Genomic DNA, 14,548 nt, shown 5'->3' with positions numbered 1-14,548 from the left:
AAGGCACACTTAGTTTTCATTCACTGCTTTCTCACGTGCATTAGCTGGAAGCAGGATTGGAAAGGGAACAACCAGGATTTGAACTAGATGCGAATTAGTAAACATGACACTTGCCCCAGATCTTTTTATTTTATCAACACCAATATTGCCCCTTTGGTTTTCTGAAGCAATAATTTTGTTATTCGCTTCTTGAAATTAATAACGCCTACACATTTCTAAGGTAATTGGGATTTTCTCAAATCCAAATTTTATGTTGTGCTTTCCTGTTTCAAGTTCTTTTTTCACTCATAAGGCCCCAGGATCAAATTCTTTGCTTTTTAGTCTGAATGCGCAGGTCAGTCTTGAACTGTTCTTTCCTGCTCCGGATTTCATTCCTTGCCATTTCTCATATGCTTTTTGTATCAACAATTATTTTGGAATCATTTTATCTTTCATGGCTCAGAGACCATGTGCAAATGATGTCATGTCTGGGACATACTAACTGTTCCTACAGTACAATTTATTTATATATCAGCATATTTTATTGTAATCATCAATTTATATTATATACTTACATCATCTATCAACTTCTAAACTGTTGAGATAGTTAAATTAGGATCCCTGCTACTTTGTTTAAAAGCCTAGTATTTCAGAAATACAAATTCAATAAAATTAAGTAAACAAAACCAAGAAGCAATATATTCACTGAAGTTTTACGAAGAATTAATTTTTGTTCCTGGCCAAATGTTTAATAATAGTAGTATCACTTCATTAGAGATGGTGTTTTATTTGTCATGTATTTAATTACACTAAAATATAAGGTAGATTAATTGATTTGATAACATTAACTTGTGTATATTACATAATTCACTATTTTTAACATAGAATGAATACTATTTATTGGTAGTAGTGTGCCAGCTGATAACTTCGCTCTGTTTGCCACAAAAAATTAGGTAGAAGTGTGCTTTTTGAAGAAAACTGGAATTGACCAGTTTATATAATATTATCTGATAACAGTAATATTAAAGGTGATAATGCAGAGGAATCTATAACATTTCCTTCATATCTTATCTTTGCTGTTGCTTGATAATTTATGCATAATCAAGAGTCATGTTACGTTTTATAAAAGTTTTTCTGAAATCATAACCTAATATTTTCATTGTTAGCTAAGGCATTGATCACTTGATATGTCCATTTCACGAAAGTTTTTTATTAGTCATATTGATTGCACTAGTATTATTGTTGGAGAATCTAGATGTAATATCATTTGTTACTGATCTGATAAATGTCATGTATTTGCTTTTCTGGGGTGTCAGTTTTACGTTTCCTTATAGAAGTGTATACATGGTTTTGTATTAGTTTTATGGCAAAATTCAAATACATCTGACTGAATATGTTTATAAAATTTTGTGTATGACTATCTTATGAAATATCTCACAGAAAAATCACCCTAAAAATGGAAGGCATAAAAACAACACACACACACACGCACACTCACACTCTCACACACAAGCTGTATCTTTCTCCCAAGAACTGTAGATGAGTTTAATCTTGGAAAGTAAATAAACTCAACGGGAACATGCCATCTATCATGCCTAAACGAAGTCCTGCATCCCCCAGTTTAACCTATTCCCATTTTAATAACACAGCGGAGAGATGTTTTCTCCCATAGTACACAACACAATTGGTATTGATTTTTCTCTGCTGATCCTGCAGGCACTGTTCCCACTTTGTGCCTCCCTTTGTTTCTCCAACCTTCTGCAAACCTGTGAATGCATTGACAAGGCATTCACAATAAAGATTCGGTCATTGTCTTTCTCAATTATACTCTCATTTGATCACTCAAGTATTCTTGCACTTTACATATTCAGAAGCATGTATCCCTAATTTCTAGCATCCCAAAATAAACTTGGTTTATTTGCTTCAGTGTTAACGCCGTATGACTCAAGATTCACTCCCTACTCCAAGAATTTACTGCTTATACAGTGAACTGTTTTATTAAGTCTTTCCACTATTCCATCCCTATACCTTTAGGGAAATAAGAATTACTAATTTGTAATTACATGGGTTTATGTGCATCAAGTAGGTAAGACAACTTGCGAAGGCATGCAAACTCTAGAGAGATCTAATTCATGGGATCTTTCTATGTCAAATTAAAATAGAAAGTGGCTGACCACTGCACGAATATAAAACCGCCATAGCAAAGAACGTGAAAGTCTCTGAAATTCCTTCTATTGCCATCGTTTAATTACCAAGAAAGGGTGAATAAGCCTTCCCTCACAGTCAGTTGAGTTCTGTCACCTTTACTGTGACAAAGTATGGAGTTGTAAAAATCTGCAATAGTTTTGATCGATTTTCAACACTGAGACTATGGTAATGCCAGAGCATCAGTAACAGTCGATTCCATAAAGCTGGGTGGCTTTACTGAATGTGCTGCTATAATAGTCTGCATTTAGAGGCTCAAGATAGACAATTACCAGTTGTCATAATAATATAACACATACATAAACAACATCGTTGCTAGGAGGGCTGAAAGTCTCTTACCTGAAAGAATTCAATTTCTGGAGTAATTGAATTTCACATTTCAAGCAGGAAGATCAGGACATATTATCAAATATTTTGAGGACAAATGTATAATAGGTTGAGAAGGGAGAGGGCATGATGGAAACGCCCCCTTGCATTTTCTGTTTTCCCTTTGTTACCTTTCTCGGACTGGACTCCCTTTGATTCTAGAAGCATCGTATCATCATATTCAGCCCTCGTATGATTTTTATTGATTCTCTTTTTAGTTAATAGAACCTAAAATGTTGGTTTTGGAAAACCGTTGTAGCTCTTCCTCCAACACCTCACCTCTTGTCCCCAATTCCTTCTTTTAGACAGGCAATATCACAGTGTCTGCAAGAGAAAGGACCCAGTAGAAGCGACCTGAATATCACACATCAGATTCTCCGGTCTTAGATATTACTGCTACTGTCAATGTGAAAATGAGAATCAGCAAAATATGCTGATCCAACATGTTTCCAAAATCCCCAGCCGCGCTTCTTGGGAAGAGGTCACTTGAGGACTAGTTTGAGTGTGTTTTGCATGAAAGGCAGTGTGGACACACAGTGTAGCTTCTGTCACCTTTAATAGCTTTGCATGCCATGTGTTTATCCACATGTGCACTTTCCCAGTTTATTCTCTGCTTGCTTGTGTTTACATTTCTGTCAATCTTTTCTTCGTGTTCATTTTTCTGAGAAAAACTGTTGCATGCATTATGCCCATTAAACCTCAGGCTGGCAACTCTCACGTAAGAATAATTTTGTGCTCAAGCTGAGAAAGTGGAGGCATAATAGAATAAATTCCTTTTAAAAGCTACTTATTTTATTCTGAGTTATATCACATAGTTTGAAACAGCTTTTTCTTTTCTAGGACTCCCAAGTTATTGTTTTAGCAAAAGAAACAATAAATGCTTCTTAGAAAATATTTTAAACTGAATGAAAACCAAGGTTGCATATTGTTTATCATAGGAAAAATCTATCCAAAGTACTAAAAAGTAAAAGAATTTACTGATATTTTTCTCATTTGCTTAATAAAATATTTTTGAGTATTTACCAAAAGCTATTTATATACAAATGATAATGAAACAAACATTACAGAAATAAAGATATAAAGATGTTTTATTGCTCTTCAAAGAGTTTAGAGACACATTAATAATTACTCATACAAATGACATGATTCTAAAGAATGTAAGAAGTATCTCACTTACATAAAGAATTTCTGAGCAAATGAAGCTACGTTTGTAGTTTGAAATTAAATTGGGCATGTGATGCCCACCCTACCACATAAGTAGGGCAGCAGGTGAGAGAGCCTTGAGGGTAACACATGGGGATGCATGAAGGCTGGCTGACGCACAGAGGTCAGAATCCTCTTCAAGGGGATCAGAGCAGTCAGGAACCAAAGGACACAGGTTCTTGTTGACCAGGATGGAGTTTCTTGTCAAAGGACATTTTAGAAACAATCAAAAACCTTTTTAAAAAAGGTTTATTTAAATGGCAGAGTGGACAAAGAGAGGCAAAAGGAGGAAGAACAAGAGGGAGAAACAAAGAGAGAGGGAGGAAGAGATTGAGAGGGATAAAGAATCTTTCATCTGACAGTTCGCCCCCAAGCAGCCACAACAACCCAGAATGGGCCAGGCTAAAACAAGATGCAAAGAACTCCGTGTTCTCTCCCATGAGTGTCAGTGGCCCAACCATTGCTGCCTCTCCAGGTGCGTTAGCAGGAAGCTGGATCAGAGCCAAGAGTGTAGAACTTGATTTGGTCCTCTGTTAAGGGATGCTGCCATTGCACTCAGCAGCTTAACACTATACACCACAAGCCCAGTTCCTGCAAGGGGTTTAGCTAAGGGAAAAGCCTTTCCTAAGTCTGTGTGCTTTGAAATGACCACCATACGAGGTTCTTTCATTTCATGTAGGAAAAGAATCATAGTTTCATCTGTCCTCTTGTGATTTAATTGTTCCCACTGGAGAATTAGAAATAAGAGTTTCAGGGCATTGTGATGGAGTGGAAATTAAACATAAAAAGGTAGAATTACTGGCTGGCAGAAATAAACTGATAATGACGTAGTTCAATGAAGAAGATTGGCTATGTAGAGAAAAAGGATAGCATGGTACCTAAAAAGTAAGACTAAACTGGAAATTAGGTGCCAGTGTCAGGTAAATGATCGCTCAGATCTTGAAGAGAATTGATAGTAAAAAAAAGAAAAACAGTTTAGCATAGGGCAGTACATGATACATTCCTGTTTGTTGCAAGTTAGTTATTTATATATGTTAGTGGAGAAAATACAATTAAAGGAAACTTTACATGTGGAATAAATGAAATTATTAAGGAGGTCCTTTTAACTTTACGGGGACTGAAGCTATAAAGGATTGACAGCAAGATCAATACATTTCGTCTTTGCAAACAGACTCAAAACCATTACTATCCTTTTGCTTGAAGCAAAAAACAATTAGCATTTTCCACTTCTGAATTTTGTTTGTAGAGTGCTCATAGATTTATTGCAAAAGCTTAATGTTAATGAATTAATAGGTGTGGAACTTTCAGAACAGTTCCTGCCACCAATAAGAAAGTGTATATAATCTTGATTATCCTATTATATGTAGGGGATAATGTAATAAAGTGTGTGCAACTGTAGTATATATATGTGTGTGTATACTATATATTTATAATGTATATAGTATATATTTATAGTATGCATGGTATATATATGTTGTGTGAACACATGCTATATATAGTGCATATAGATGTTATAATAAATGCTATGGTATATAGTATTGAATAACTAATATATTATAAATACATATTTATAATATATGCATATATACATAGCATCTTATGCATTTATTGTAATGAATGTATACTATATAAAGTATATATATACATATAAAGAGAGAGAATGATTAGCGTGGGGAAAGAACAGGAGCAGAGAAATAAAGGAAAGTAAGGACATGCGCGTAGTAGGACAGGATCTTATTTCGTGCCTCTGCACACACAGATCCAACTTCCCAGTGCCATTTGTTGAAGAAATTGTCCTCTAATCAGTCGCTAATTTCAGCTTGTTTGTGAAATACTGGTTGTATGTATAAGCATGTTTTGTTGTTTGTTTTTTTAAGAATGCTTCAGCTATTTGGGGTCTCCGATGTTTCCATATGAATTTGGTCATTTTTTTTTTTTTAGATCTGAAAAGAATTTTGTTAGCATTTTGATCGTGAGCCCATTGAATGTGTAAATTGTTTCATGTAGTGTAGACATTCCAATTATATTCATTCTTCAAGTGCACGGACATGGCAAATCCTTCCTTTTTTGTGTCTTTTTGTTTCTTTTATTCTTTAAATGTAATTTTCGTTGTAGAAATCTTTTTATGTCGATCGTTGGATTTATCCAGAGGTATTTAAATGTTCTTGTAGTTATTTGGAATAGTACTAATCCTACAAGATAATTTCTCAGTCACAGCATTGTCTGTGTAAACAAAGCTGTTGATTTTTGTATGTTGGGTTTATAGCTACAACTTTACCGTACTTTTTGATGAGTTCCAATAATCTTAGTCAAGTGTTTTGGTTCCCTTTGATTTTATGTTTTTGCCTAACGACTCTGGCTAACACTTGTACACACACATTGGTTGGCGATGGTGAAAGTGACCGTTCCTGTCTGTACCTGGATCTTAGTGTCACGACTTCCAACTTTTCCCCTTTAAATGTGATACTGCTTATGGGTTTGTCACAGATTGCCTTGACTTCCTCAAGGAATGCAATTCCAAAAATGTGGTCAATTCATCTGATATATAAACTTGATCTAGCTACCTATTTCATGTAATGGTCACTCCTCCTGGTTCCACTTACACACTTGTAACTAAGCATTTCATGTTATGTGCTTGGATTGCTAACCAAGCTGATGGAAGCACACGTGCTGAGGGGAACACACTCATCCACTCTCTGGAAATTCCTGGTTAGAGGAAAATGGAAGAAGGCAGGGAGCATGAAAAGGAGAAGCGTGCAGTCCAGGATATGCCCAAAGCCCAGACGTCGTGTTACAAAGAATGTGTGTTCAGAGAGCTGAAACCCAAGCGAAACTCACTTCAATCTATCTTCCTGTAGGAAAAAAAAACAAGCACTTCCATTCAATTTTATGTATATTCAATATATTCATTACTTGAGATGCAAGGTGCCGAAGTGACTCATGTGCTGAATTATAAAGAAAACAAAAATGAAAACTCACTTTTCATTTCCAAAAATTCACATTTCATTTCTGTGCACACTTTCCACCAAGTGTTTTCTGCAGTCTTAGGAATTATGGCGTTATTTGGGCCACTCCTATAATGAAAAGATCCCTTAGAGCAGGTGCAACTGCACTTTGTAAGTCTAATGCTTACTCTTACATATCTCCCTGGTGAGGCTCTTCTGACCTTGACAGCTTCTATCCCATTACTAAACTATTACAGCAGTAAATCAGAAACACTATAGTTAATATTAAATAACTTCTAGCTATCCCAATTTGAATGTTGGGACATTCTATATTATCAGCCTTTGTGGTTTTATGACTGTGAGTTCTGAACAAAAGAGCCATCAATATCTAAAATAAACAAATTGACAAAGTAGATGGCCAGAATAATGATTTAATTTTCTTCTGGAAAAGAGAAAGCTCTTTGTTTCTTTAGAGTTGACATTAAGGGTCTGGCGCAATAGCCTAGTGGCTAATGTCCTCACCTTGGATTTGCTAGGATCCCATATGGGTACGCGTTCATGTCCTGGTGGCCTCACTTCCCATCCAGCTCCCTGCTTGTGGCCTTGGAAGGCAGTCGAGGACGGCCCAAAGTCTTGGTACCCTGCTCCTGAGTGGGAGACCAGGAAGAGGTTCGTGGCTCTTGGCTTCGGATTGGTGTAGCTCCGGCCATTGTGCTCACTTGGGGGGTGAATCATGGGGATGGAAGAGCTTCCTCCCTGTCTCTCCTCCTCTCTGTATATCTGACTTTGCAATAAAAATAAATAAATCTTAAAAAAATATTGGCATTCAGTGTGGAGAACACAGCAGAAAACCATCTTTTTACTTAAAAACCATGTTTTTAATATAACATTCCTCAGTAAAATGACAATAAGGTTATATTCTGAATCCGTTGGTAAATTGCTCGTGCCTTTCCCACCTATTGCAGCAAGGTCGGAGTTGCGCACACATTCAGGCTGGGATTAGGTGCACGGGTTAAGGGATGGGTTCTTCCGACTCCTGAGTGTGCCTCTTTTGATGGATGCTGGTAAATGATGGACTTAAGAGATCTGCCTGTGTTTGCAGACCTCAGCAGTCAGAAAATCGCTAGTTTTCATATTGTGTTTGTACAACTCAAGGCAGCCCTCAGTGCCATTCAGCTTTCCAGACTCTATGAACATCTGATTTAATCACTTTTGTGAAGTGGTTCAGATTTTCCATGATGAGTCAGCCCTAGAAATCAAACTGGTCTTCAAATATTCCTTGGTACTCCTAATAATGTTTAATAGGAAACTAATAGAATTCCATTTCTCATTTAGGATAACTCCAGCATACTTTTAATTCTACTACCCTTGCCTATTTCCTTTGTCTTTTGTTTAAATCATTGAATCTAGGAAATCATCTCTCTTCAGACCACAGTATTGGGACACGGTGGATCTGTGAGGCATGGATTTTTATGTTTTTATTCCTGCAGTCTTCTCTGTGCTAACCTGGTACGTAACAGTACGTGCACAATGAATAACTCTGAAATCAAAGTATTGATATTTGTGTTAACAAACAGAACAATTTTGTAATGTTTCTATTTTCCCTAGTCTTCAACAGTAAAATGTATTAATTATGTGTTTATTGAATGATACACATGTTTATGGGACAATTTATTTAAAAAATGCAGTGCGCTCTCTCTTAGTTCTGCATAGTGTGGTTGTTTCGTTGTTCTCCCAGTACTCTCGGCTTACACTGGTTAGTGACTCAGGCCAATTCCTATGACTAAGGAATTTGTTTTCTCTGCATTTGTATATTTTAAAACATGTCTAGAATTTCTTGTCTTTCATGACTGCATGACTATGTAGTTCTCTTTAGACTTATTTAGTAGAGAAGAGGGAAACGAAAAATGAAGCGAGTGAGAAGAAAGCTTGAGAAGAAGGAGTTTTGAGATGACTACCAAAATGTGCATCACTGGGAAGAACACACACACACACACAGAGTGTATACATTATAGCCCCTAGTTGGCATGAGTGACTGAATTAACGGAGCAAGAAAAATCAGCTAGCAATAGATACTTTTAGGGGAAAGTATTTTTCAATTCTGTTCGGAAATGTACACAGCATACAACTCGATAAGCATTCCAGGAACAATGAATTTATTCGCATAGCAGAGCACATATGTATAAATGTTTTCTTGCATTTGTGCATCTACGTATGTGTGTAAACAGAGAAAAGCAAATCAACTTTCAGCAAAATGTCCCAGTACATCTGTGTCCTCAGAGGATTTCAGTGCTTCAAGCTCAATAGGCTGGAGCTGACCATACAAAGCTGATAAATGTGTTTTGGAAAGGCAGTGAATGAAAGTCATGCTTCTTTGCTTCTATGCAGGCCATTTTTTTTCTTCTTCATTGCCACCAGAACAAGAATGAAATAGTGAAATAGTGGAAATTTATATTGTTGCAATACCTAGAAAAGCCATGAATGCAATAAGGTTTTACCAGAAGCAAATAAAGTATGTCATGATTGTAAAAAAAAAAAAAAAACAACATTGCCAGGCATGTCATTTTTGCTTATATGGGTATGTGTTGCTGTTTCTGAGTCTTCAGTTTGTGCCTCTTTGGGGGAATTTCTGAGCTAAATAAAATAAATAAATAAATAGATACATTAAGTGTGATGTTTTTATCAAACTCTCTGTAACCCTGTATTGAAGAAAAAATTCAGATCTATGATGGGATGCAGTCATAGTGGGGTTATGGTTTGTTTTAAAACTGAAAAATCTGAATTGGAAATTTGTACTCCATAGCACACGTCAGGTTAATACGTTAAGGGTGTTTCATATTCGTTACGCTTATTATCGTTTCTAAGGTTTCTGGGTGATACAATGAAAAATTATATTCAGTAGTCATTTCCTTTTCAATTTAAGTGCTTCTAACGAAATAACTTCACCCACCACACTGCTTATCTCTCTCCGCTGTAGCTGTACCATTGATTACGCTTTAAGGAATTTTTTTCATGGAAGCTCTGGATCTTCCTTTGCAATCAGCATCCTGCTGCACATCTCCTAAACAGAAACATTCTGTCGATTCATTTCTGGAAAGCTTCATGGAACCACCTTATTTGTAATAAGTTACATTCAGTTTCACATATCTCAGAATCATGTTAGCACTTCCATTCTTTGTCTTGCTTTGGAAGTACATGGTACATTGATTCAATTTCCACAGGATGCCAAATTGGGTACTGATGTGAATACCCAGATCAAGCAAACATAATAAAATGTAACAAAATAAAATAGCCCAGTCCTATTCCTATTTCTTACAACCATTTTGGATGTGTGCAGAGACAGATTCAGCTACAAACTCCTGATACTTGAAAAACAGTGTAGACATAATTGATGTTGGAAGATATTTGTGACTGATTTAAACTAAGTACTCGTTGAGAGTGAAACATAGTACTGAGAAAAACTTGACAAATTCCCTTAACACAAACTGAAGCATCCACATGGTAACTTATAAATGTTTTTTAAACACTATTTCCCCATGAAAAATATGTAGTATGAAGAAAACTGTGCATACCTTTCAACATATTTCTGCACCAAAATAAATTTATCTTTGAATCCCCCCAAAAAATAAATTAAAAAAATAAAAAAATAAACACTATTTCCTTCAAAATAAGTTTACACTCTAAATGTGGTTCATGTGTTTAATTGAGATGTTACATTGGTGCAGAAACATCACCCATGTTGGAAGACGGAACTATTTCAGAAGCCAGAAATGTTAGTACTCATGTAAGGATAACTTCACGAAAAGTATAACAAAATGTATTTTCATGAGTCTAGAAAAAAAATCACATCATGGCAAGTATATTATGCAATATAAGTGGAAATAAGAAATATTGGGAGTTGGTGACTTTTATAGATAGGCAATTCAAAGCTTAGTTTTTTCATCTCTACAAATTTTTAAAATCCATCTGTTGGTTGTGATTCCTATGTTCTTATATTATTGTTTTGTTATTGTGAGAGAAATGAATTACCAAATCTGGTTAGAATATTTCCTCTTGTATTATTACAAAGTTACAGAAGGACAGCATGTACTTTTTCTGTTTACTTTTTTTTTCTTTATAGAATGCCGGTCAGAAGTGCTCAGTCTCACCAAGTTTAGAGTTAAGTTCTTACAGGTAAGAGCTGGAGGGAATGACTAGCAAAGTGAAGTAAACTATAGAAATCAGGGGGTCATCAGTCATTGAAAATTTTACCTAATCATGAAATTTTTCCCAAAATTGGCCAAATGTGAAGACAGTGATGAAAACGCTCATGTCCCCGATTGGTGGATCTGGGCTCAGTTCCTAAATAACCAGAGCAGCTGAGACGGGGTCAGGGTCCTGAACTGAAATCAGGGTCCTGGAGCTCTCCCAGATTCTCCCCAGGGTTACTGGGTCCAGGATGTTGGATAATCATCCTCTCCTTTCCTGTGTGCATTAGTAGGGAATGGAACAAAAGCAGAGGAGCTGGGATTCAAACCAGCACTCTGATACGGGGTGCCAGCACTGCCAACAACAGCTTAACATTCTTTGCCACAGCATTGGCCAAATGAGTTTTCTCAGATTGTGAGCAAGCAGGCATCAGACTGACACATGCCTCTTCTAATTTGCCCAGAAATATCAAAAATTCATAGCACAGTGGTAATGCTATCTCAGTTGTCATAAAATGTAATGGATTTTTTTTAGTGGAAAATAAATCTTTGAGAAACCACAACATTTTATCATTGAATTTTTTCAAAATAATTAATAACGATGATTAGTTTGTCAAATTGTTCATTCACATAAGGGTAATAATTACATGTGAAATTAATACAAATGGACAAGGCAGCTTGGATAGCCTGAGGATGAGGGACTCTGGCTACATCTGAAACTCATAAATATAGAGGAATTAGAATCAGTAAGTCCTGTGAACACTGCACCTTAAATATTTATTTCCTCTTTTTCCAGCTCATTATCATTGTCCCAGTAAAGGCTTTTGTAATTTCTCACCTACAATGCTCCAATTATCTTTTTAATAATGCCCCTGAATTTAATATTTCCATAACTCATTCTTCTTTCATACTTCCATCAAGTAATCATTCATAGCAAATTTGATTAATTCATTCTCAGACACTAAATTACCCAGTTAGTTCAAGTCACCTCCAGCATGAAATATAAAGCATTTCTTCAGGCACATATGACTATTTAAAAATAGATTTATTTATTTATCTATTTATTTATCAAATTCAAAATGTAGATGGGAAGGGGAGGACGGACACACACACACACACACACACACACACACACACACGTATCATGTCCTGATTACCACCCAAATGCCTGCCACAGCCAGAGCTAACGCAAGGCAAAACCAAGAGCCAAGAACTCAACCCGGGTCTTTCATATCTCTTTGAGGGATTCAACTTTATGAGCCATCACTTGCAGCTTTCCAGTGTATGAATTAGTGGGAAACTGAGATTGGGAACAGAGGAAGGACTTTAACTCACGCACTCTGCTATTTCAAATCATGTGTTCCAAGTAGCATCGCCATTACTTCATGAAATGCCAACACTGTGTGTGCGTGTGTGTGTGTGTGTGTGTGTGTGTGGGCTCCTTCCTTTAGGAATCACTGGTATTCCATGATGGGGTTCCAGCTTACCAGCATCTAATCCTAGTCATTTTCTAAAGACACCACTGCTAAACAGCATAATCAAATTAACTTCCTACCTTTTTCATATTTAGAATGCAAATTAAACTTTAGGATGAGTTCTAGGGTAAAAGAGTAATAGCAGCATCAAAAGCATACCCTAAAGCCTAACCTTCACTTGAGATTGGTAGAAACATGATTTTAAGCATTATTCCTTTACATTTCCTCATTTTTGTTCATAAAAATATGCAGTTATCCAAAACTATTTTCTCAGGACATTTAAAAAAATTATTCACCTTCTATTGTTGTTTCACATAAACTGATTAGAATTCCTTAATTTTTCTGATTTTCTGTTTTATTTTTTATGTCCTGAGAGATACTACCAGACCATTCCCTTTGCTTGGGACACATGATGACACTTATTTCTACGTGAAGATGCTGGACACTCTTTTTCATCACCCCAGAGCCACATTGGTACCTATGTTATATGTTCATTAACCTCAAGTGGATGAAGGGTCAATAGCCTTTTTCTTTTTCTTTTTTTTTTTTCCTGTTTCTCCTCCCTCTGATGGACTGTACTCAGGAGGATACATAATAGAAATGTAATGGGAATTAATATGTATATCAGTGGAAACAAAGAGAAATAAGTTCTCATGCATGCACAAGAATGGACTCACAATGAAATGACTAACAATCTCCTACATTGTTGGGAAACACCCCGGTGGCAGCATGATGGACTTGCGAAAGTCTGCAAAAGACACCCCTTATAAGACTGGAGGGGAGAACAGAGAGAAGGGTAGGGAACTTGGGGGAGGGGAAAGAGAGACTGTATCGCCAACTATGCTGTATCAAAAAACTTTAATTTTTTAAATTATAACGGAAATAGTAACAATCTAACTGAAGAAATTCTATGGTGAAGTTCATGGGCTATTGAATACTGGGGTTGAAATATTGCATACTTATGATCTTGCGTAAATTAAATTACCTGAGCATTATTGTTTTAAGAAAATAACGTATCTTGCCCTTTTCCATTGCCTCCAGGTCATCGTCATGGTTATTCTTCTCAACGTTACTGACTTTGCAACTTCTATCTGAGCAGCACATTTTGTTCTTTCTGGTTCTCTTCTCTCTTCATTCTTGGGAATACTGCTTTCTTCCAGTAATTTTTTCTTAATTTTACCAATTTAAAGAAGTATTTTAGAAGAGAAGATTTATACAGGAAATAATTTCCTCATTTGTACACACGTATTTAAGATCACAATTTACTTTCCACTTCTGGAAAAAAAAAATGCAGTCAGAACAGCCCTGTGCTTAGGAGCCCAGCCATATCTGAAGATTTTGTTTTTAGCTCCATGCTTTGTACTCAAAACTTGTGCAGTGGTGCTTGTCACGGTAGTCTGATGGCTAAAGTCTTTGCCATGAATGTTCTAAGATTCCATATGGGCGCTGGTTCATGTCCCAGCTCCTCCACTTCCAATCCAGCTCCATGCTTGTGGCCTGGACAGGCAGTATAGGAAAGTTCAAGTCTTCGAGACCCTGTGCTTGCAAGGGAGACCCAGAGGCAACTCCTGGCTCCTGGTTGCTGGCTACTGGGAGTGAACTGGTGAAAAGATCTTCCTTTCTCTTATCTCCTTCTCGCTTAATTCTTCCTTTCCAATAAATACATCTTTTTTAAGAAGTCAATAGTTGACTTTTTTATGACTCCCAATTAATACAGAATCTCTGGGAATAAGATTTATTCATGAGAATATTATATTTCTGAGTAATTCACTTGTGGGGATATAACAATCAAATCATAACCAGTAAATAAAAGATGTGTGAATCAATATGGAAAATCTAAAAAATTATTATATGAAATTAGCAAAGTATGTTCAAAAGACAAGCATCATTTATTGAACACAAGTTGGCAACTTTATTTATGATAGTGTACATGTAGTGAAACAGTAAAAACTTGTCAGTAAAGAAAAGTTCAAGATAATAATTATATCTGAATAATTATCATAATTAAGTGTGTTACTGGGAATAAGTGAGATACACATAGAAACTAACCTTATATCTAATATTTGATCAGTTTTTATTTATTTATATTAAAGATGTATTTACTTTTATTCAAAGTCAGATATACAGAGAGGAGGAAAGACAGAGAGGAAGATCTTCCATCCATCGACTCACTCCCCAAACAGCCGCA

This window comes from Ochotona curzoniae, unplaced genomic scaffold (genome assembly GCF_017591425.1).
Source record: "Ochotona curzoniae isolate NIBS_2020 unplaced genomic scaffold, NIBS_Ocur_1.0 contig_43, whole genome shotgun sequence".
Taxonomy (NCBI): Eukaryota; Metazoa; Chordata; class Mammalia; order Lagomorpha; family Ochotonidae; genus Ochotona; species Ochotona curzoniae.
Note: the sequence above shows the minus strand (reverse complement) of the source record.